This window comes from Chamaea fasciata, unplaced genomic scaffold, assembly GCF_029207755.1.
Source record: "Chamaea fasciata isolate MVZ Bird 193981 ecotype frontalis unplaced genomic scaffold, bChaFas1.0.hap1 SCAF_2, whole genome shotgun sequence".
Taxonomy (NCBI): domain Eukaryota; kingdom Metazoa; phylum Chordata; class Aves; order Passeriformes; family Sylviidae; genus Chamaea; species Chamaea fasciata.
This window is the reverse complement of record NW_027094087.1, coordinates 47,994,952-48,017,536: the sequence shown is the minus strand read 5'-3', so window position 1 is coordinate 48,017,536 and position 22,585 is coordinate 47,994,952.

The window sequence follows — 22,585 nt, the reverse complement described above, 5'->3', positions numbered from 1 at the left end:
CCACCTGCAGATCTCTCCCGCAGTGTGGAAAAACCAACATATTCCCCAGCATCTGACAAACTGATTGAGGCGTACATTCATTTCAGACTGGTTTCCTTGGTTCTGCATTAATATCTGTCCCAAAGTACTGATGGAAGAACATGTGCAGCACAAGCTGTGTAACTTGGATTTTAATCACATTGTGATGTGTTTCAGAACAAGGCTTTTACTGTTCAACAAATGGTAATGCCATGGAGTGGAGAACTGTGACAAGTAGCTGAGAGCCATTGAAAGGTCCACTTATGTCAATATCCCAGCATTTGTGTATTGAGTTTGTGTGGCAGTGATTTAGCGGTGGGGGGGCTGCAGGTGTGCCTTGTATGAGAAGCTGCCAGAAGCTTCCTCCATGTCTGGTAGAGCCAATACCAGCCAGCTCCAAGACGGACCTGAACTCGTCAAGGCCAAGCCCATGCCCATCATGAGCAGTGGCACAGCAACTCTGGAATAACAGTATTTAAGGAGTGGGAGGAAAAATGGAAGAGCAACAGCAGAGAGAAGAATCAAAATATGTGAAACAGCCCTGCAGACACACCAAGGTCAGTGGAGAAGGAGGGGGAAGAGGTGCTCCAGGTGCCAGAACAGAGATTCCCTTGCAGACTGTGGGGAACACTATGTGGAAGTGGCTGTCCCCCTGTAGCCCATGAAGGTCCATTGTGGAGATGATATCCGTTGCAGCCCCTGGTATATCTCACACCACAGCAGGTGGTTGCCCAAAGGAGACTGACCCTGTGGAAAGCCCATGTTGGAGCAGGCTCTTGGCAGAGACCTGTGGCCCTGTGGAGAGAGGAACCCATGCTGGAGCAGGTTTTGCTGGCAGGACTTGTGACCTCACAGGGGACCCACATAGGAGCAGCCTGTTCCTGAAGGATTGGACCCCATGGAAGGGATCCATGCTAGAGCAATTTATGAAGAACTGCAGCCCGTGGGAAGGACCCATGGAGGACTGTCCACTGTGGGAGGGACCACATGGTGGAGCAGAGGAGGAGTGTGAGGAGTCCTCACCCTGAGGAGGAAGGAGCAGTGTAGACAATATGTGATGACCTGAGCACACCCTCTGTTCTCTGTCCCCCTGAGGGATTGAGGGGAGGAGGAGGAAGAGAAAATTGAGGATAAAGTTGAGCCTGGAAAGGAGGGGTCAGTGTTTTTAAGGGTTTATTTCTCATTATCCTACTCTGGTTTGATTAGCAATAAATTCAGGTAATTTCCCCAAATCAAACCTGTTTTGCCTGTGACAGTGTCGTGGTTTGAAAGCAAAACAAATGAGAGGCTCCAAGTCAGAGATACAATTTAATAGGAAAAAAAAGGAAAGAAAGTAAAATAAAATAGATGCAATAATACAAAAGACCACTGACAGAGTCAGAATACAACCTGAGCGGAGTGATGGAAGCAGTCCAGATGAGGTGGTCTTCCTGTAGCAGTGATCCTGTAGAAAGGTCTGGTAGCTCGGGTCCTCTGGGAATCCAGTGGGTAAGTGCCCCTCTGGTGTTCAGAGTCTCAGCTTATATCCAGGCTGGAATGCTTGGTTCCTCCCTCTGGGCGGAGCATCTCACAATGGGATGGTGAGTCATGTGATAAGGCCTGATGGGCCCATTAACAGGAGGTAGTCCAGGAGGGGGTTATCTGTGAGCTGTGTAGCAAAGGTGCTGATGGGCTCATTAACAGAAGATAAGCCAGAGTGGAGGAGGCAGGGAGCACTGCCTCACCTGGTTTCAACAGTTCATGAAGATGGTGATAGAATATACTTCAACCCAGGACAGACAGTAATGGCTGACTGGTCTCACCCTGCCCAGTGGTGAAGGGGAGTGATGGGGCAGCTTTGATGTGCACCAGGGTCAGCCCAAAAAGAGGCTCTTGCTTGGAAATACGGATTGGAACAAACAATTCATCAATCCATACCGACACAAGAATCACTACTGTCTACTACTCTCCAGGGTGGATTTTACTGAAGGGAAAGACAAACACGAAATACATATCCAGTGTCAGATATGTCAACAACAGGACTAATGCCTCTCAAATGAATCCTATCATATGGTATGGTAAACTTTTCATCTACAATTTTATTTTTATGCTGTCCACAGTATTTAATATCAAAAACTCTAACAAAGAACAAATAAACCCCCTTAGACAATCAGCACCTATTTAAGAAATAGATTTTACAGTTTACTGAAAAAATGCAATTAAATACTCTGTCAATAATATGCTTACATGTTTAGCTAAACCTGGGGTAGCACTCAAAAATAATTTAACCCTGTGTTTGTGGCATGAAAATTCATTTGCTATGGGGCTACAAAGCTACTTTATTATATATTACATATCTTATATTACAAATGAGAGAGTGAAAACTCGTGTCAGGATGTAAGAGTGGAAGTGTTGTCAAATGAGTCTTCAATGGGCATGCAATGATGTGGGGTCAAGCTCCCTGGCTCTGGCCAGTACAGGGACCTTTGCAGCAGAATATTGAATCACTGCAATATGTGGCGCACAGGCATCCTGACCTGGAGAGACCTGCAACAGTGTCTGGGCACTCCTTAGGTTAGAGGTACTGCAGTGGCAGCATTCCAGCCAGGAACAAGCTGAAAGGATCTCAGGCAGAGTGTATGAGACCTGGCAGGCCTATGGCACTATACAATATATTCATGGCACTATATAGTATATACACAGGAGACCTCTGATATCTTGCCTTGAATTTAGCTCTTCATATCTATAAGAAATTAATTAATTTTACCTGTCTTTGGTCATTTGCAAAGCTGAAGATCTGAGCCAGTCATGCCTTGTCTGTCTTTATAGCCAATGAACAGATGATTTTGGGACATGAGTCACTAGGCCTGCTTTGGATGTCTTCTTCAGAATTAGGTAAATTGTACAGCTCATTAACTATAAAGAGAGAGCAAAGTGACCATTTCATAGACATCTGCACTGAAGTCATGCAAGATAAAATCTTTCCTGTGTGAAGTTAACAAGCAGTCAGAGAGCTGAGTTTACAGGTTTGACTAATTTGAACAAAGAGAGGGGAAGTAATAATAGGTATCATATGCTTTTAAAGGGTTAATTGCCCAACAACAGTGTCACACTATTGCACCATACACTTGCAAGGAAGGATTTAGCCACAGCAAGTATGAATTTGGACCTCCATTTCTATTGGCTCTATTATTCTTTATTTGGGAGCAACTGCTGGACAGGATGTGGTGCAATCATTTGGAAATATCACATTTTGAAATACACCATTCAAATATAACAGAAGCACTTATAAGTTCCTGTGCCAAAAAAAAAAAAAAAAAAAAAAAAAAAAAAAAAAAAAAAAAAAGGATAGACTAGAAGACTAGACTAGACTAGAAGAGAATGGATTACTTCAGTTGGAAGGGACATACATCAATCAGAGGCGAAATTTTAACAAAATAGTTCCTAGTGTGTATAAAGGGCATGTTATGAGATATTAAATCAAAGGAGGTTTCACTTAGGCATTTGGCGGCAGCTCATGTCCTTTGAGTCCCTGGTAACAATGCTGCTGGTAGTGACCGCAGTCACCAGTGATTTCCTTCCTTCCTACTGATTGTGTCCACCACCTGCTGGTAAGTAAGTGGACAGTAGCTGATTTGAGTTTTAGTTTTCAAGAGGTAGGAAAGAGTATGAGTTCTTCAGCAATAAAGTAAGGAAGAAGATGCTTGAAAAAGTCAGTTGAAGAAGATGCTTGAAAAAGTCAGTTGGAGAAGGCACATATATTCATGGAATAGAATAAGCAAATATAGGTATTTGAGAATTATTCTAGACTAAAAGACCAAAATCAGAAGGAAGATTTAAGCCAAAAGGTTTCTTAATATATCAAGAGGGACAATTAAACCATTTAGAGAGGCAAGAAGTATTTGAGTATTTATCCTTGCTGGCCTGAATTGTGAAAGCATGACACACCCAAAGCCCTTTGCCACAGCTCAGGGGTAGTAGTTAAGAGTTACCTGATGTTACTGGCCTGTAGCTGTGACACGTTGTCAAGGAAAAGAACATGCTTTATGGCAGCTACTTAAGATGTCTATTCAGCACACATCTTATCTTCTCTATGAACATAGATGGCTTTTATTAGTGTCCAAAAATATAATAATTTTTCTATTTCTTAACTCACTTCCCACTTTTGGGAGCATGAAAATGAAGTATTCTACTTCTGCCTTCTAAGCTTAAGGCTACAGTTACTCCCAAGCAAGCAAACAGTTTTATTTGTTCCACTTCAGCCAGAAAAAAAAAAAAAAAGTAATGTGATATGATGTAGAAATGAGGGAACAAATTGAGGATCTCCGTAAAACAGTGAAATATTTCTTTTTTTTATTCAGAAATTAATACGGAAAAGCAACACCCTGGGATGGTTTTGGACATTTACATATAGGCCTCCCACCCCCTTAATTAACCCCTTTTATTTTGCATATATACATGTACAAGAGGTCCTTCTAGGTTGAAAAATTCTTCCATTTACATCTAGAAGCTCAATCATTTCCAGGTATCTGTAAAATATGTAAATGTCATGATCTGTAAATGAAGTATATGAGTATATGAAATGGGGGCTTTTGTAGTTATCAAATTTTTTAATTCCTCAAACAAGCTTTTTCTTAGATGATTTGTCTTAAAGAAACTAACTTCTGGAAAAATTCCTGACTATATTCCGTAGGAATGATCCTGTGATTGTTTATCACACTGCATTTTTACTGGAAGATTGTGTTGCAGGCAGGTGCATTTAGCCTGAACTCCCGTTGTGGTTATGCCATTCTGAAATGATGTGATATCCATTAAGGGAAGCATAAGAAGTGATTGCACAAGATTTTGTCCCTTTCCCTGGGTGCAAAGCTCAGCTGCTCACAGCAGTGTGATTTAAAATCTTATTGTTATAAACTTTGGCCAGAGGGCCTTCCAACTAACAAAGAAGTCACAGAACTCAAAGCACAAATAAACCCAGAACACGCAGAGATAAAAGACAGCTTCTGCTATCAGAATCAGAATAGGAAGAGAGAAGACAAAGGCAAGGTTTGTATAACAATACAAATGTGCAAGCAAAACCAGCACTGGCACTGAGAGCCTTAAAAGTGTTCAACTTTATAAAAAACTAATGGTGATGCTGCCGTGAAAGAACACTTTGTGTACTGAGTATACGCAGTAAGCATTTCCCTGGAGTGTCTGAAAACCAAGCTTCATTCTGCAGCATCCCAGTAGACCTTCAGTCTGCAAATTCAGTGTCAGAAGTGCATGTACTGGAGGATTCGCAAACCCAGCAAGGCCAGAAACAGTGACAGAACTTCCTTCTTTTGCATAATTTGTCTATACCGGGGGGGGGGGGAGGGGGAGGGGGTAGGGTGTGGAAAGGTGGAAAGTAGCACCACGGAAGTAGCTTGTTTGATTAGGGATCCCAAACGAAGGAGAAACTGCTGGCATACTCAAAGCCAAGGGTAGCTACCTGAGAGAGGCAAAAATGGTGACAGAAACCTGTGAGTGAGTCCATTGCAGGAGACACCCAGTGCAAATACTGGCATATCTGGACTGCATTGCGTAAATTTTGCCTCCTTTGCTTGGCAATAGCATTTCAAGGGATTTGGTACAATATCTGCACAGATGATATTTCAGGGAAAGGTGTGTGAATTATTGGAAGAGTGACAGGAACTGAATTCCTGTCAATGAGGCTCTAGGAACATGAAAAACAAACCCCATGATATTCACATGATACTGTTGGTATAACTTGAAATTGGTTCACAGCAATGGCGAGTGTGTAAAAAAATCCTTTGATCATGTTTTAGGAAAGGGAAACATCACAACTGTACCAAAAAGAAAAATAACCAAGACAGGTGATCTACTCGGATAAAAGGCACTTGGGTTGTGTCACTTTGAAATTGCTTTGATGAAAGGAGAAAAAACAATAATTTCTGCATTTCTGAAGAGCATCAGGAGACAGAACTGCGGGGATCCTCTTGACAGATGTGACAATGTGTGTGGAGCATCTGTCCAGGACTTCCAACCAACACTAACAATGTTATTGCTATGGCTGTATCAAGGCTGCGCAGAGATGTGGTTGATGCCCCATCCCTGGAAACATTCAAGGTCAGGTTGGACAGGACTCTGAACAACCTAATCTAGTGGAAGATGTCCCTGCTTACTGCAGGGATTAGACTAGATGAGCTTTAAAGTTTCCTTCCATCCCAAATCATCCTACAATTCTATGAATAAGACAGAAGAGTACTCATGTCTGTTATAGGAAAAGATCAAATCCTGAGTTCAAATACCAGGGTTTTTGTGCTAGGGCAGACATACCCCTGATACCTAATCCAGGATCAGAGATTCCTGCATTTCCATAGAACATAGTAGATATTCCTGCCTCACCTGTTCCCTGCTCTATTGTCTGTTTCACTTCTAGGAAGGCAGAGGAGATTCTTTTTGACAAGACCATCAAATTTTGTTTGAGGATTTGGTTTGGTTTTTGTCCTGACCTGAGCCAACAGACATTTTTCCCCCTAAGATTTTTAACTTTAAACTCTTTTTTTTTGGATTACATACTGTCTATCCCATGAAATGAAAAGCCTGTCATCCTGTCAGCAGTGCTTCTGGAAAAAATGAATGATTACTGAATCACTTTGTTCTGGTTAATTCTAGCCCAGTTAGATTTTGGGGGTGACATTATGTCTGTCTTACATTCTTTGTTTCTGTGCTGCACATTCTCGCCTGGAAATGTAGATCAGGCAATCATTTTGACAGGCAGGCAGGTGGTACTATTACATTGGCAGCACCAAATCTGTCACGTTAATGTGCTCTCAGATTGAAATAGCTACACTTTCCCTCGCTGGTTGAAGTTTGTATGGCAGCAGAGCACATCTCCCTCTGTGGTTTAAAACAATGTCCTGTCTTATGATTACTGCCTTGGCTTGATGCATTTAATTCTATGACTAATAATGAAACTGAGAGCTGTAAGGCAACTTCACAAAGAATCTAAAAGGAAATCGTTCTGGTCCAGCTGCTGCATAATTGACTCAGTTATCCATCAAAAAACAGTTGAGGTGTCCAGGAAACACCCATTTGGACTGTGCCCATGTGGAGCTGTCTGATGAGACACAAGACCTACAAGGAGCCTGTGGCCTTATGGATTAGCAGGGGGCAGTCCAGAGGGGTGGATAATCATGGGCATCTCCAATGGCACCAGACTCCTGTACCCGGGCAACTGGATCAGGCAGAGATGAGCACAGCCACAAGGATCTTTAAAAAGGCTTATTCAACCTGGACTTCCTTTTGGGTTGCTGCGGGGCTCTGCAAACTAGAAGCCCATCAGGAATTTTTTGACATGTCCTGTGGTAACTGAGACCACAAGACATGCCAAAATGTGGGCAGACAGACATGACACAGGAGCCATAAGAGACCAAAGATTTTCTGGAATGGGGATGGTGTAGGGATGTCAAATAGCACCAGACACTTATGTTGGCTTTCTCACGGTGGTTTTACTGGATAGCAGAACAAAAAAACACCAAACAATGAGTTGCAGAAAAGCTGTTCAGATTAATCATTCAGATTAAATCAGGATGTTTTCCTTTTCCTTAACAAAAAAATAGTATGAATTTTAAAATAACATTTGGTTCTTCTTTTGGACAGCTTTTTAAGAAAAAGCCATACGGCAGAGTGACATTTTTAAAAAAGATGGTTGAGGCTTGTTTTTCATCATTGAATGCAATGAAATTATGAGATGGACTTTTAAATGAGGGTGATTCTTTGCAAATTAGGGAGGAAATAAGAAATCTTGAGGATTCAAGCTTTATTTAAAATGCTTAGTTAAAAACCAAAATGTGGCTGAATCCTCAGCCCCAAGAAGTGAGACTTTCGTAAACTATCCTGAAAAAGATCTTCTAGAAGTTCTAAAATATTTGTCACCATTTATTGATGTCCCTATGTGCTCCAGTGCCCTGGCTGTACTTGTGTAATTTGTTCTTAATTTATGTGTTTTGCTTGCTCCTAGGCTTATCATTTGTGAATAGCACTAAAACTGAGGAAACTGTATGGATGTAATTTTGTATTCTGGCCTGCCACCTTAGTGTGTTGAAGGAAGAGAAATTAGAAGTTTATTCAGCATCTTATAGAACAGCAATCAATGCTTCACACACCTTTAGTACTTGATTAGTATTTCTCATGGAAAAAAAAAGGATTTAATTTAATGTACTATGCTAGTAAAATGTTTGAAGTTTTACTTACAAAAAAGACTTATTTCAGGAAAAGACATGGTAAATTAATATATTTTCACATTCAGGCGGGATTCGCATTCATAACTCACAACTTTTGTAAATATTTTGTATCTTTAAACAAATGACATGGTGAGTCTGTAATCATGTTACTGGAGAGATCCTTTTGAGAGAACAAAAGCAGTCGGGTTTACCCTTAGTATTCCACCCATCCCTTTCAATACGCCAACTGTAGGTACTCTAAGTACTGCGATTTTCTCCTTATAGGTGAGGAATCATGCTATCTTAAAAATTTAATAGCAGCAAAATTAGCTTTTATTATCACTTCAGTTCATCCAATGCTTCCTTTCCCTGATTTTATCCATAAGTCACTTTGAAGCCAGTTGGTACAGGCACTGATGTTTGGCAATTGCTAAACATGGATCATTTCAGCTCTGATTCATCATAACTAATTCAGCTGAGATATCTAATTTGGGAACCTGGTTGCCTGAAGGTCTCTCTATAATTTATGAACCTAACAATTGCTGAGAGGTAAGATGAATCAAAGCTTAATTACAGAGATGTGAAGCTTTCACATTTAATATAGGTAGAGCACGGAAAAACAAAGAAAAAAAATTAAAATTCCCAAAGTAAATTCACCTCTGAAGACCGGTATTAGTGAATGAATTTTCATAATGCCAGCAAATCAATGTCTTCAACAAATAACATCAGTTCCTTCCACAGCCAGCAGCAGCCGGCTTCAATCACTCATGCCACTGCAGCCACTGTCAGCTCCCCCTCTCCTTCAAGCTTTCCCTTCTCCTTTCAACTTCTACATTTTCTTCAGCTGTTTTGTGTTCCTGCCTAAACACATCATGCCAGATAATGAGGTAACCAAGACCCAGCTGCAGCATGACTGCTTTGTATGCAGATGAGTCTAGTGAATACACCCTTATCCCCAGGGTTAGTGAAGGTCTCAGGTCTTACAGTAGGTGTCTCAGGTCCCCAGACAGCTCCTGGGAGAGGCTGGTTCACCTCCAAAGCACAGAGATGCTGCCCTAGCAATCCTTCTACAGACTTCACAGTGACCAGGGGGGTCTTCAGTGTGTGTGAGCTGAAGCAAATGAAAAATGTCCTATCGGCTCCATGGGAGCCAGGTAAAGCTGAGCTCTCCTATTCCCAGAAGGGAGGGATCCTGACAGTCACCAGGACGGGAGGGGGGGGGCTTGTTTTTCAGCCCATACAACTATGCCTGTTGTGAACCACACAAAATTTTGACGTAAGTTTCCCCTCTTGCCTAAACCTTGCCCACATCTCCTTCTCACCTTCTGTCCTTCTGCCTTTGGCTCAGCACAGCCTCCTGCCTCACCTCTGGCAGCAAAGGTGCAGTACACTCACAGATTACAGGCACAGAAGGGCTCACTCTCTATAATTTAAAAAGAGATTTCAGAAAGCTGGTAATTCCCCTAAATATTTTAATGACAAAAATGTGTTTGCAGGTAGCAAGCGAATTTGTTTTCCAAGAAGAAACCTGAAAAATAAAATATGTATTAGAGTGAGTACCAAATGATTCAGTTTATTATTGAGTGTTAATTTCACATTTCAGTATTACTGCTCGACGCTTTTTTCCTTAGTTTTCTTAGAAATTGCACAGGACCTGATCAATTTTTTCCAGCTGCAGCAAAGTGTGTTGCTGTAGTCACTGCAAAAGAAAACTACACAAGACAAAGTAGCTGTTTAAGGAAAATTTTCCTTAGTTTTAATAAAGAACTAGCAAATTGCAAAGTAAAAGGCAAATACGGACTTTTTAAAATAAAAGATTCTGGGATTTCTTATTCACAGAGAAATGCGACGTACAAATTTAACATGTTTTGCTTTTTCTCTCACTGATTGATACAGCCCCAGTTCCTGTTCTTCACTGGTAACATACCACATGAATGACACCAATGAGCATTTTGCATTTCTTAAGCTGTAGAATATCTATTCATGTTCATGAGCCTCCTTTTCTTGTCCTGTGTGTTACATGAGAGACAGCTGAATATACATATATAAAAATTGTTACCTTATGCAAGATATTTAATTATCTATATTTTAGTTAATGGAACCGATATATTTTATTTTCATTTTTAATGTTTTGCTTGGGTTTCCAGCAAAGGGAAAGCCCATTCTGAAAGAGGAATGGATTCAACAAGAGAAAATATCTGTCTGCTGAGATACAGGCATACTATATTGTTTCTGCTTCGTGATCAGATTGCAAGTCCCAGGATTTAGTGGAGTTTGAAAAGCACCCTGGTGCTCCTGATCTGATCACAAGGCAAAAATAATACAGTAGGCCTGTTTCTTATTCAGTTTGTTGAAACAAGTGATTGTGACAATTGCCAAAATATGCCATGTGACTGCACATACAATAATGCAATTAATCGTAAAGAATACCTCCTTGACAATAGCACAGCTGTCCTGATGAGGCTTTATGCGTCCAGACAAATCCTATGTTGAGGACTGAGAGCCACACATATTCAAAAGGGTTTTGTTGCCTTATTTGAATACATCTTATTTCTTACAGTACAGTGAGCACATCACATTCCAGGAAGGTGAGATTGGTTAAGGGATTAACGTGATTGCCTCCAACATCCTGGAAAAACAATAAGGAAAGTGCTTTTATTCATGTATTGTGTAGTTGTTTTGCAGGAGGGAGCTTAAGGTCTGCGCTAGTCTTCTTTTATTCTGACTTTCCTTTATCTATTTATTCAAAAAATAGCCTAAGTGTATTATTTAGTTTTGAATATGAATGTAAATATCAGATAAAGCAAATTATACCCTTTTATTTGGTGTTATTTTGTCTCTATATGCAGCTTAACTCACCAGTCATCTCAGCAATAATAGGCTGACATATTGGCATATCTGATGTGTAATCTGTGTACCACAATAAATAGAGACCACTAGGTGGAGATTTTACATTGCAGTGCATATTTGTATATTCTAGATTTTACTTACGATAAACACACATTCACAGTAACTGATTTAATTTTCCTTGGGAAACTAAAGTGGAGGCAGAATTTTGCTAAACTCATGACAGTCAGGAAAACAAGCAGCTCTTAAGGTTTATGCTGGCAAAGGACTGGTATTTTTTAGACAGCCAGTTGAAACACTTTGAGGTTCAAATGTTTTAAATTTCACACCTTTAAAACTGGCTTGGTCTCATGGAATAAAGAGATTATGGATTTTTATCTTCACAGAAAAATATATATTCATTTATCAAATAAAACGTTTGCATCATTTACTTATATCCAGTCAATAAGAGACATTTAGCGACAGATCTTCTTAGGAAAAATCTCAAGTGTATTGTTTATCATTGATCTACATAAATTAAATCATGGTTAGAAAACAGGATGTTTTATCATACTTGATAACACAATATGTAAGTGTAAGAAATATGCAAATGTAAACTTTTGGGAGAATCCAAGATTAGATGTAGTTACATTGCTTTGAAATTCAAAGTAAGTTTTACAGAAACTGCACAAAAAAAATTTTTTTTTAATTGCCAGTAGCAAGACATAGCACAAATAGTGATACTTGATAGTAGGTCATTAATGTATTTGATTTACCAGCAATAGATTCATTGACTGAAAATACACTAAATTGAACAGCTCAAACCCTTCCCCCCACGTTTATTAAAAAATTCACATTCTCAGTGTGATTACTGTAGGATTTCCATACATGCTATGACCTTCTTTTCGCTCCTATGGCTTCCTATGGGAGCTAGTAAGTCTGGAAAGGTATTTCATCTCCTCCTCCCTTCATTGCTTCAATGTTTGTTCTGTGGAGTCTGGACCAAAGGCTGCTGGTGCCAGCTCAGATGCCAGCAGCTGCCTGCTATGAGCTTGGCCAAGTCAATACATCATTAAAGACACAAAGTTGTTAATTTTCTTTGCCCTGAGCCAAAGGACTAGCAGCAAAACCTTAATTTTCTGCTAGAAAATCAAATAATGTATTTCCCTTAATTCTTTAAAACCAGCTTTTATGAGAAACTGAGACTGTACTTTTCAGGTGCTGGTTTCCTTGGTGGGAGCAATGGAAAATGCTAACATCTCCCTCCCACACACTGTAAGCTCTGCCATGTATGTAATTTTCTGTTACGGTCATAACAGTGGTATCTGCATGGGAAATTGCCCAAGTACTAAATGCTATTTCAGTTTTCCAAAAGGAGATGCTGGGTGTCTGCTTGTTGCATTCAGGGGTTTCCAGTTTAGATCATGAGGTTCCAGTAGGCCTTTTGAGAAAAGGGATATAATAAATATATAAATAATTCTAAAAAATTTTGCCACTTAAGGAATGTTCTTTAGTTTTAACAGAAACATAGTAAGGATATTCCTAGCATGGGAGACACCTATAAAAAACCCAGAGCCCAGTTTTGATCCTGATGACATGGTTAACATGGAGGATTGACAAGTGTGATTCTTTCATGAAGATGTTTGAAGGTCTTAAAGAAAGAAAAGATCATGGAGGAACAACAAAAAGATAGGAAACATGGTGCTGGGTTGGTGGTTGGACTTCATGATCTTAAAGGTCTTATTCAACTGTAATGATTTTATGGTTCTATGAAAAGTTACTTGGATATTGAACAATATGAATATGAAAATATCCAAGAGTAATACTTGCCCCCCTTTGCCAAAAAACAAACAAACAAAGAAACAAAAAAAAAATCCCCACAAAAAAAACCCCCAAAAAAACCCAAAAAACAAAAAACCCAAACACAAAAAAAACAAACTATAAAATCTGTTAAATATTGAAGTGAGGGGCCCAAAACTGAACACAGGATTCAATATGCTGTCACTGTTAGGGACACGAAAGAACCACACTCAGTCAGGTTGAGAGGTGAGCAGAGAAAGTTTATTATGATTTGGGGTTTAAATAGGATTTGGGATTTGATCAAGGACAGGGAGATGAGAGGAACACCTCTCTGACCCCAGTGGTCAATTCAGCAGTCCATCACGGAGAGGTATGTGAAAACAATCTACTTTGTTTATGTTACATGCCTGAGAAACTCCACTAGAAGGTATGTAAATGATCGTCAGAAGGCTGAAGAATCAGGGCGACAAGATGCAGCCCCTCCCCAGTGCTGAGTAGAGGGAAAATGTCATTTGGAGCCATAACTTCACTGCCTGTTCCTTTCTTTTTAAATCAATGGCGTAAGGACGTGCACTGCTGCTGCAGAAACAAACACATCACAGGTGATGAATGGGGCTTTCACAGGCAGGGAGAAAATGGGCACTCACAGCCATTTCAATTTGTGTACATCCCCAATTACCCAGGTTTAAAACTAGTGAGACATTTGCACCTGAGATACCTGTTGACATAATCATATAACATGGAAAACAGGAAGACGCCACACAGATTGAAAAAAAAAATGAATTATTGCCCTGTCACATGATTGACTACACAGGATGATGAAAAACACTACAAGAAAACATCAATGGCATCAAAATAGTGCCCTTGCAATGAACATGATAAATTTGGCCATATGGTTTCACATTTTTCTTTAATTCCTGTTACTGTACTGTTGTGAGAAAAAAACCCTGTCATTCTTCGGTCTGATCTGGAGGATCTGGGAATACACTGGGAAATAACATCAAGTTTATTTGGGGGGTTGCTTAAGCAATCCCCTTTCTTACTGCAAAATCCAGTTCATTTGGTCACATGTTTGGAGATGGTGTTTGAACACAGGGTATTTGAAATCTTATTCTCTGTCACTGACAGCAGTTGCTAGTCCTGGCTCTCATCTTCCTCAAAAGTTGCATCGTCTTCCACAGGACAATCCTGGAAAGGGGACAGTGTTCAAAACAATAGAAAGTAGAGAAGAGCTTCTTACACTCCAAGAAGTCGTGTTTTCAAGTGTCAGTGCTGGGACCTGAGTACTTATCAAAAAAATGTTTAATGACAGTTTCACAGCTTAGTTTCATGACAAAATTAGGTGTTTCTTACTAGAGAGATTTATTTTCTCGTTAGTTATTTTCCTGTGGCAGGGAACAAGACCATATCTCTGTGTATTGCATACAAAGCTGCCTGCACCTGTGCACGTCTGGCACATCTGACCAACATGACCAAAACATGAATTTCAAAGGCAAATGCTGCTCTATATTGTTAAAAAGGTTATCACAAAAGTGACTGTATATTGAATTTGTTCAATGTGTGTGTTCCAGGATTCATTTAATAATGTAAGAAACTCACATAATTAAAGAAACTTCCAAGATACTCACACTTTCTTTACCTTTGTATACTTGCTGAAAACTTCATCTGGGAAAAAAATGGATCTGGTTGTGTGTGAGTGACCTAAAGGCAGTTGGTACCTCATTTTAAAATTAGGTCTTAACTAGTAAGTGTTGCAAGAGTCAAAAATCAGACTTTACAGCTGAGTGAGGTGACACAGGATCAGAGACAGGAAAGGACTTGGGGCACATTTGGTTTACATTGTGCCAGGTGCAGTACGTTGGGTGACTCACCTTGCCTGTGAAGTCTGGGTAACCTCAGCTTCTTTGTCATCTGTCCTTATTGTTTAAATTCTGAGATGAAGTTTGAGTGGCCTCCTGGGACTGGGAGATACTGGGAAATGACAGGCATCTGTTTGATCCATTTGGGAAGTAAAAGTACTCAACTATTTTGAACAAACTAGCTGAAGGCCAGGGAACTTCATTGCTGGGTTTTAAGACTGACATCTTTTAACTATTTTCCTTTGGTGAGCCAGACAGGTCTTCAAGAATTTGTCACACTAACAAGTATTCAGCCATACATAAATTTTGATATCTTTTAGGACTGAACTGACAAAATTAAATAGACCTGACAGTCATCATTAAGAATCAATAATCCTGAAATTCCTGATTTGGTAGCTTCAGCAATATTGGGTGGGTGCTCATTACCCTACTCCTGGCTGCACAACTGGTCATCTTCTGTGAGTGGCCTGGGGCTGTCAGGCTTTAAGCAGTAGGAATGACAAACCCCAGGAGCATGCAGCTCACCTAATTGCAAACATCTACACTTCAAAAGGCACATCTCACACCCCAAGCTTTCTTTGGAGGAGAGACATAAACGCATTCTGTGTGCAATCCTTATGAGCTGTTTTGGTTGGTTGTTTTACCCTGCTGACATATATATTTTATCAGATGAATTCCACACTGAAGTTAGCTTTGCAGCAAAATGCTCACAGCATTTACTACATACTAGTAAATCACCTAATAAATATCTATAGTAGCTCAACCTTTTCTGCAGTCACGAAATGCAGAGTGTCTTTAGGTGTCTCTTTGCTTGTAAAACAGCTTTAGGCTAGAGACCAAAGGGAACTCTACTGGCAGGAGGGTTACAGTACTTGAAACAAGTAGAACTGAACAAGCAGTTCTGTTTCCGTGCAGCTACAACCTTCTGGGTGTTGGTGGAGACCTGGAAAAAGGTATTCTTGAGGGTATGTCTTACACGTGACTGACCAAGTTTGTCTGATCACATGGAGAGTCATTTCGGGAGCTCTTTTTAGAAAGGGATTGGACACCTAGATGCAACACCCCCAAATTACCTTGGTAAGATTCTTTCATCAGGAAGGCTATAAAACACTGATGCTGTGCTTCCTAGGGCTGCAGTGATTTACATTTATGGAAAGAAAATGTAAGTAGTACTTAAATCAAGTTTAATACCCTACTGTCCATATGCTACAATATGGGTAACTGAAACTAAGCAGGTATTTGACGTACATATAAATTTATATATGTGTACAAATCACAGAATCATAGGATATTCTGAGTTGGAAGGGACTTGCAGAGAGGGATAAGGTCCAATTCATCATCAAGTCCAACTCTTAAGCAAATAGCCCACACTGGTGTTGAGCCTGCAATCCTGGCATTATTAGCCCTGTGCTCTGACCTCTGAGCTCATAACGAGAACATCTGAGAAACTGCCGACAGAACAATTTCCATCAGAGAATGCAGATGTGTTTAAGTCATTCCACTTCTCTGAGAAATTGGATGCTTTGATTTCAGTGCAGACCAGAGGGAAGACGGCATCTAAACTTGCCTCTTGCTTGCCAAGACACTTTCCTTGCTTTCTCGGATTTAAGGGAAGGGCTTTTGAGGGGCCCCAGCCTGGCAGCCCATCTGAAGAGCTGTCCCAGTGCTGTAATAACTTGACTGAGCTGAGGGTTTTGGGTTTATGAATCCTAATAAATAAGTGGGAAGAAATATTTTAGAAGGGATCAACATGAAACATTTCAAGATATTTTTTTTAAAAACATTTCATAGAGAATTCTTTCTTTTTTCTTTTGCTCCGGGGTGCTGTAAAAACAACACCCACATTCCAAAAGTTTCCAGGAATGTAATTACCATTTTCCTGCAATTTTATAAAGCCTGCAACCTGGTACTAACAACTGAGTTCTCCACTGCATTACTCTGCTACACTCTGATATGCATGTAAAAAGCTGTGGAAAAGTAAAGAAGTTCCAAGAGTGCATCTAAAATTCCAGATATTTCTATAATTTTAGTAAATATATGTACCCAGTGAAGATCCTTAGAAGCATAAAATAGTTTAAGGGTGTTAATAAGGACATCAGGATTAAGTTGGAATTCTGATAAATCACAATAATTAGGCTTTCCCTGAACCATATCAAAGACATATCCACTTTATTTCCTGTAAAAACTAGCAATGCTTTTCAGTGGAAAATCATCTATTGGATTTTCATGAAAACCAGAATATGGATGCTGACTTGTCTGTGGGATACCTGTGTTTTCTTATGCAGGATTCAAATTTTTTATTGTCTTTTCTGCTGATGGTCACTAGCAATTATAAGACCAAATTAAGAAATCTCACGTAAATTGACTCTCAGAAGTCTCCTAGACTATAAGCAAGGCAGTGAGATAGACAAATAGAGAAATCTAATGTTGATGCAAAATACTATTAGGAGATGAGTTTATAAAAAGAACATAAAATAGAATGATTCATGTAGTCAAGAATCTCTTACTGTGTATATTGTATATCATGGAGAGTTATAAATTGTTTATAGTGAAAATCTCTGCATGATAATGGAAAGGTTCTAGGACAAGACTAAAAGTCAAAAAGTGACAGTAAAAACTGGAAAGTTTGCATCAATTTCAGTAAATGAATATGTTTGGTGATCTCAGATTTCAGGCAAAACCATAGAAGATGATGAGAACAGACCATGACTGAGCCAGATAAATGTAGAGCCAATTGTATAAGTTGGTATTTGACAGAAAGTAAGGGAATTTTTTTTTTTAAATGGATTGGTTGAAGGTAGGAATCTTTCTTATGTTTGGACACTATCAGTCTTTGAGGAATTCCTGCTGGGACACCAGAGTGCAGTGTGACACTTGATCTGTGGGTGAACTATAGACAGGAAAGGTGCAGTGTGGAAGGTTAGTGCCTTGGGAAAGCTGACCTGAAACAGAGACTGGACAGAGCTAGAGTACAAAGTAGGTATTTATTGAAAGGTCTCCAGGATCCACCTTGGGCAGGACAGGAACTTGACCAGGGCTACACCCAAAGTGGACTAAGAATGATCACAAAATGGCTGACCAGTCACAAGATCTTACGTTTTTGTAAGTTTTGGTCCATTTGCATTTTGGGGTTTAATTGTCCAATTACAGCTTTGGGTTGTGAGGTCTCATCGTTCTTGTTTTCTCTCTTTAGTCCACCATTGTTTATGCTTTTTGGGCCTAAAGTTGTCCTTGGTCCTCCTCAGGAAAAGGATTTGTTTTGTCTACTTACTCTGTGAAGAGACTTACTAGCATAATATGATGCTCAGAACTACACCTAAGCAGCACAGAATCTGAAAATATGAAAGCTAAAGCTTAAGGCATCAAAGTCATAAACACAAATGAGTGCATCCAAAGATAGAAACTAAGGAGTGAAGGTAAAGAAACAGGAAAGAGACACAGAAGGATGATTTGAAATACCCAGTACAATAAAAGGAAGTGAAAGTCATGTAAGAACTTCACTAGAAGGCGGACAGGGGGAGAAAATACAAAGCAGGAGATGGCAGTAAAATTGTCATTATCTGCTGACCCAACATGCTTCAGAGTCTCAGATGTCAAACATGATGTAGAGGGCATCATACTCCAAAGTAGGGATCCTTTACTAGCCAGCACTGGTCTCATTGATCTGACTTCCTCATTGCTGTTTGGATTGAGAGTCAGCATGGAGATCAATGAGACGCCAAGCACATACGTGCATATGCACACATAGCAGTGTATGTATACATCTAAGACACTTAAAATTATTGAAATCATCATAGAATATGAATTCTTCATCTCTACTGGTAGGAAGTCCTACTGAGCATACTTCATACATACATTCCCTGCTTGTGTGTGGGAATTCATGCATCCAGTCTAAAGGATTCAGCACACTGATATGCAGTGATTACCCACCGTCCACAGTAGAGGATAATATAACAGGTATTCTGTAGGGATGCCTCAGCTGGAGTTTATCTGAGGCATGCTTTTAGAGACTCTGTCAGGTTGTTTTTTTTGTTTGTTTGGTTGGGTTTTTTTGCATGATGTAATTTCCTCATTCATTAAAATAAAGAAAATATTTAGTTATGTTGAAATCCCCAGACTTGTCAGGCTTGTGTGTCAACTGCTGACTATCAGCGATAAGAGTGTACTAGCTGGAGAAGCACATCTCACAACCACATTTTGTTTCTTGTACTTAGCAGATGTTGGAATGCTCACCACAGTTCTCTTCATCTGCCCCATTCCCACAGTAATTTATGCTATCACAGTGAAATGCCCATGGGAGACATGTCGTATTATTTCTGCATGGAAAATAACCCCTTTGGCAGACACTTCCAGCAGAAACGTTTTCCATCAGCCAAGATTCTGAGAAAACATTGGAAGACATTTCCTCTATAGCTGATTAAGTTTCAAATTAGAAGGGTCTGATAAAACCACAAGCACCACATTTGAATACTTTATTTTTACCTTAAAATGCATTGTGTGTCACTATAATTCTGCCTTTTGCATTACAGTATCAGCCACAAGTGGCTTTCCATCACTGAAATTTAAGAAGAGATAGCTCAAAATTACTTTTTTTTTTTTTTTTTTTTTTTCTCTTTCCCATCATCTGCAGAGCACTGTGCTGGCCAGAATATCAATGCACTTTCCTGGTAGATTGAATCCTTGGAGATGTAAGCTTTAAGTAGCAGAACCCTGTGACATGGCTGAGGATGGACGGGGATGTGGTACCTGGGGAAAGTGTGAATCTCATGGCTGGGGGAAATAGAAGTCTCATGTGAAGAGAGAAATTCCAGCTGAAGCATGTGGAAAGCAACTTCCCATGCTGAAGGCAGCTGGGCAACTAGGAAGGGTTCACCTACACATCAGAGATGTACAACTACAGACAACAATTGTTGCATACAGTTACAGTAAAATATTTGAACAATTGGCAAGTCAAATCATAGTACAAATCTACAGAGTTTGACTCAGTTTCATGGCTTTCCTTTTTTGCATAGTGAAATTATATTTATAGTGTTATAAATCACTAATATAAACAAGATGTTCAAAGCAAGAAAATAGCTTTTATTTCCTCTTTTGGTGCACATCACGGATGACCAGCTTTCTGTAGAACATTTGCAGAAAATCTGCTCTATTGTTTCATTACATGTATGGAGCATATGTTCATTTGTAAAACACTTCTTCCCTTTCAAAAAGATTACAGGAAACAAGAAAAAACAATGAAAGAATGCTAAATCTGGAATAAAAAACAAACCAGACAAAACAGGAAAGTTCTTTGTATCATACAGAGCTGATTCTATTTTTACTTGTTAGCCATGTCTTTCAAAAGAGAAGTTCAAATTTGAAAAAGTAAATTTTATTCTAATCTTAGTTGAAGAGGTAGAAATGTCTGTCTATGAACTCAGCTTGCAAAGACAGACATTCTAACTGTAGACACTTGAGATTCCTCTGGAATATAGACCAGATTAAAATGAAACATATGGGATAAAATTATGAAAAGGAATGACGGAAACAAAATGAAGTGATCTGGTTCCTAAGACATCAATGGGCAGAATCAACAAGGATGGAAAGAACAAAAATTCAGCTAAATGGTGTTCTTTGAAAAGTAAGTTTTAGTCTTATCTAAATATGTCCTCATAATACTGCTCGATGCAAAGAATTGTATTTGAGAAACATAGCTGATGCCTAGCCCAGGCTTGAGTTCCATATTCAATTTTTTGGATGCTTCAAGATACTCTTTGCCTTGTAAGTGAGATTTTTTCTAAAAATCTCTTGCTACAAAACTTGAAGATGGATGATGACATTGAGACTAGCTGTTCTGAAGGCTTTTGTAGGGATCCACTATGTGGACAGAAATAGGTAGTTTGGACTGGTTAAACTATAGATCTTTGTATGTCAGTATTTTAACAATTAGGCTCTGAGAGTTTGCTGTTCTCATTGAAGTCCGTATGGTAGTGCTGCTATTTTTAGTTCTAATGCATTTTTTTCATGTATTGAATCTTGCACAAAGGTTGGACTAGAAAAAGCTTTCTCTCTGTATTCGTTCAAAGACAGAAAAAGCCTTTTTAAAAAGTACATGTATATGTTCAGTGTAGCCTGACAGTCCCTTTTAAAGAGCTGAGTGCATCCATGACCTCCTGAGAGAAGCAAAGCTGCAACAGAATGTATGTGGTGCAGCAGAACTCAAATTGAACCCTGAATCTCTCTTCCCTCTCAGCATTCAGTTAATTGCCCTGGCAGACAAGAAACCCACTATTATTCAAACAGAGAGGTCTTGCTCTTTTAGTTTTTCTCTTTGAGTCTCTAAATTAATTTTAACTTGTCTTAATTTGTTTATTTCTCAAGCACAGTGCATTTACTGCTCTGAAGGCTGCACCTGTTCCTGACACACTTTCCAGTAACCCTGACACACTTTCCAGTAATGCTGACACACAAACAACAGTGTCATCTGCTCGGTATCCACATCCATTCTCATCAATGCCTGCAGTATTATGTGGTGCAGGTCCACAAGACTCGTGATTTACTACTTCATGAACAGCACTTTGGCTGATGAATAGATACAGATAAAGCAAAAGCTTCTCTCTCAAAGCAATACTGCCCTAAAGGCAGTCCTTTCTTCACCCTGTGATAAAATTCAGTCTTCAGATTTCTGCCTATGATGAAGTTGTGCCTTCTCTACTTACCACCACATTTTCCCTATTTCTCACAATAAATTTCTGAAGGGCAAAAATCAACCAAACCATTGCATGCATTAAATTCATGCAACATGTGCACAGCTCTCAAGCGTGTCATCTTTATTAGTGCTTTAAAGAAAAAGGTCTATAAACTGATTGCAAATATGGTAGTACAAACAAGGAACGTTGGCTCCTTTAGTGACTGTAGTTGTAAGAACAGTTTTGTTTAAAGCAGAAAAACTGAAAAATTCTCTGCAAATATCCAATTTGTGCAAAAGCTCTCCATTGCAGTAAGACAGATCCGGAGATTTCAGCAGTGGTTAAAATTGGTTTATTGAAAGCCTCTAGTTAAATCAATGCTGCTTGAAGCCATTGTAACACGTAATTGCGGCACATTTCAGATGATAACAGAAGATCTTTTGATCCTATTATTACTGCTTTCAGGTAACTGTGAGACAGTTTGCTTACTTAGCTTCAAAATCACTGAAGTAATACTGACTGAGAGCTCAGTGAGAGCACAGCTGTTGTTCACTCATTACATAAGAAGGAAAAGATGAAAAGAAAGAAAACAACAAAAAACCAAGTCAAATGAATCATAAGCACTTAGAATTAGTAAAAAAAAAAAAAAAAAAAAAAAAAAAAAAAAAGAAAAAAAAAGAAAAAAAAAAGAAAGGAAAATGGAAAAAAAATCATTTTTGGATCCTGTTTCAATAAAGACACACACTAAAACATACCCAAAATAATTTGCCTGTGGAAAGATCTAAATTTTCCTAACCATTCCCCCCCCCCCCCCACGCCTCTTTTCTAACTGTGAAAAGACAGACTTGGTTTTTCCATGGAAAACCCCCAACTGAATAGATTCAGCTACAGGATGAAGATAAATTTGTTGAACTGCAAGAATTATTGTCATAAAATTTTGAAAATTCTGTGTGTTGTTGGCAAGAAACATATATGCCTGAATAGTAGAGCAGGATTAAAGCAACAGAGCAATTTAGATACCATCCAGTTTTGAAATTTATAAAATCTACAAAAAATGGCACTGTTGTAGGGTTTTTTCAGAAATATAAAATGTACTTGCTTTTGGGCTCCTGCATTTACTATGATGACGGGCTCTTTACCCACAGTGTTCCACAGGAAAACAACATCCCTGAATGCTCTTTTTGAAATAAATGGGTGGTTTACCAGCTTATTCTTTTCCCTGGTT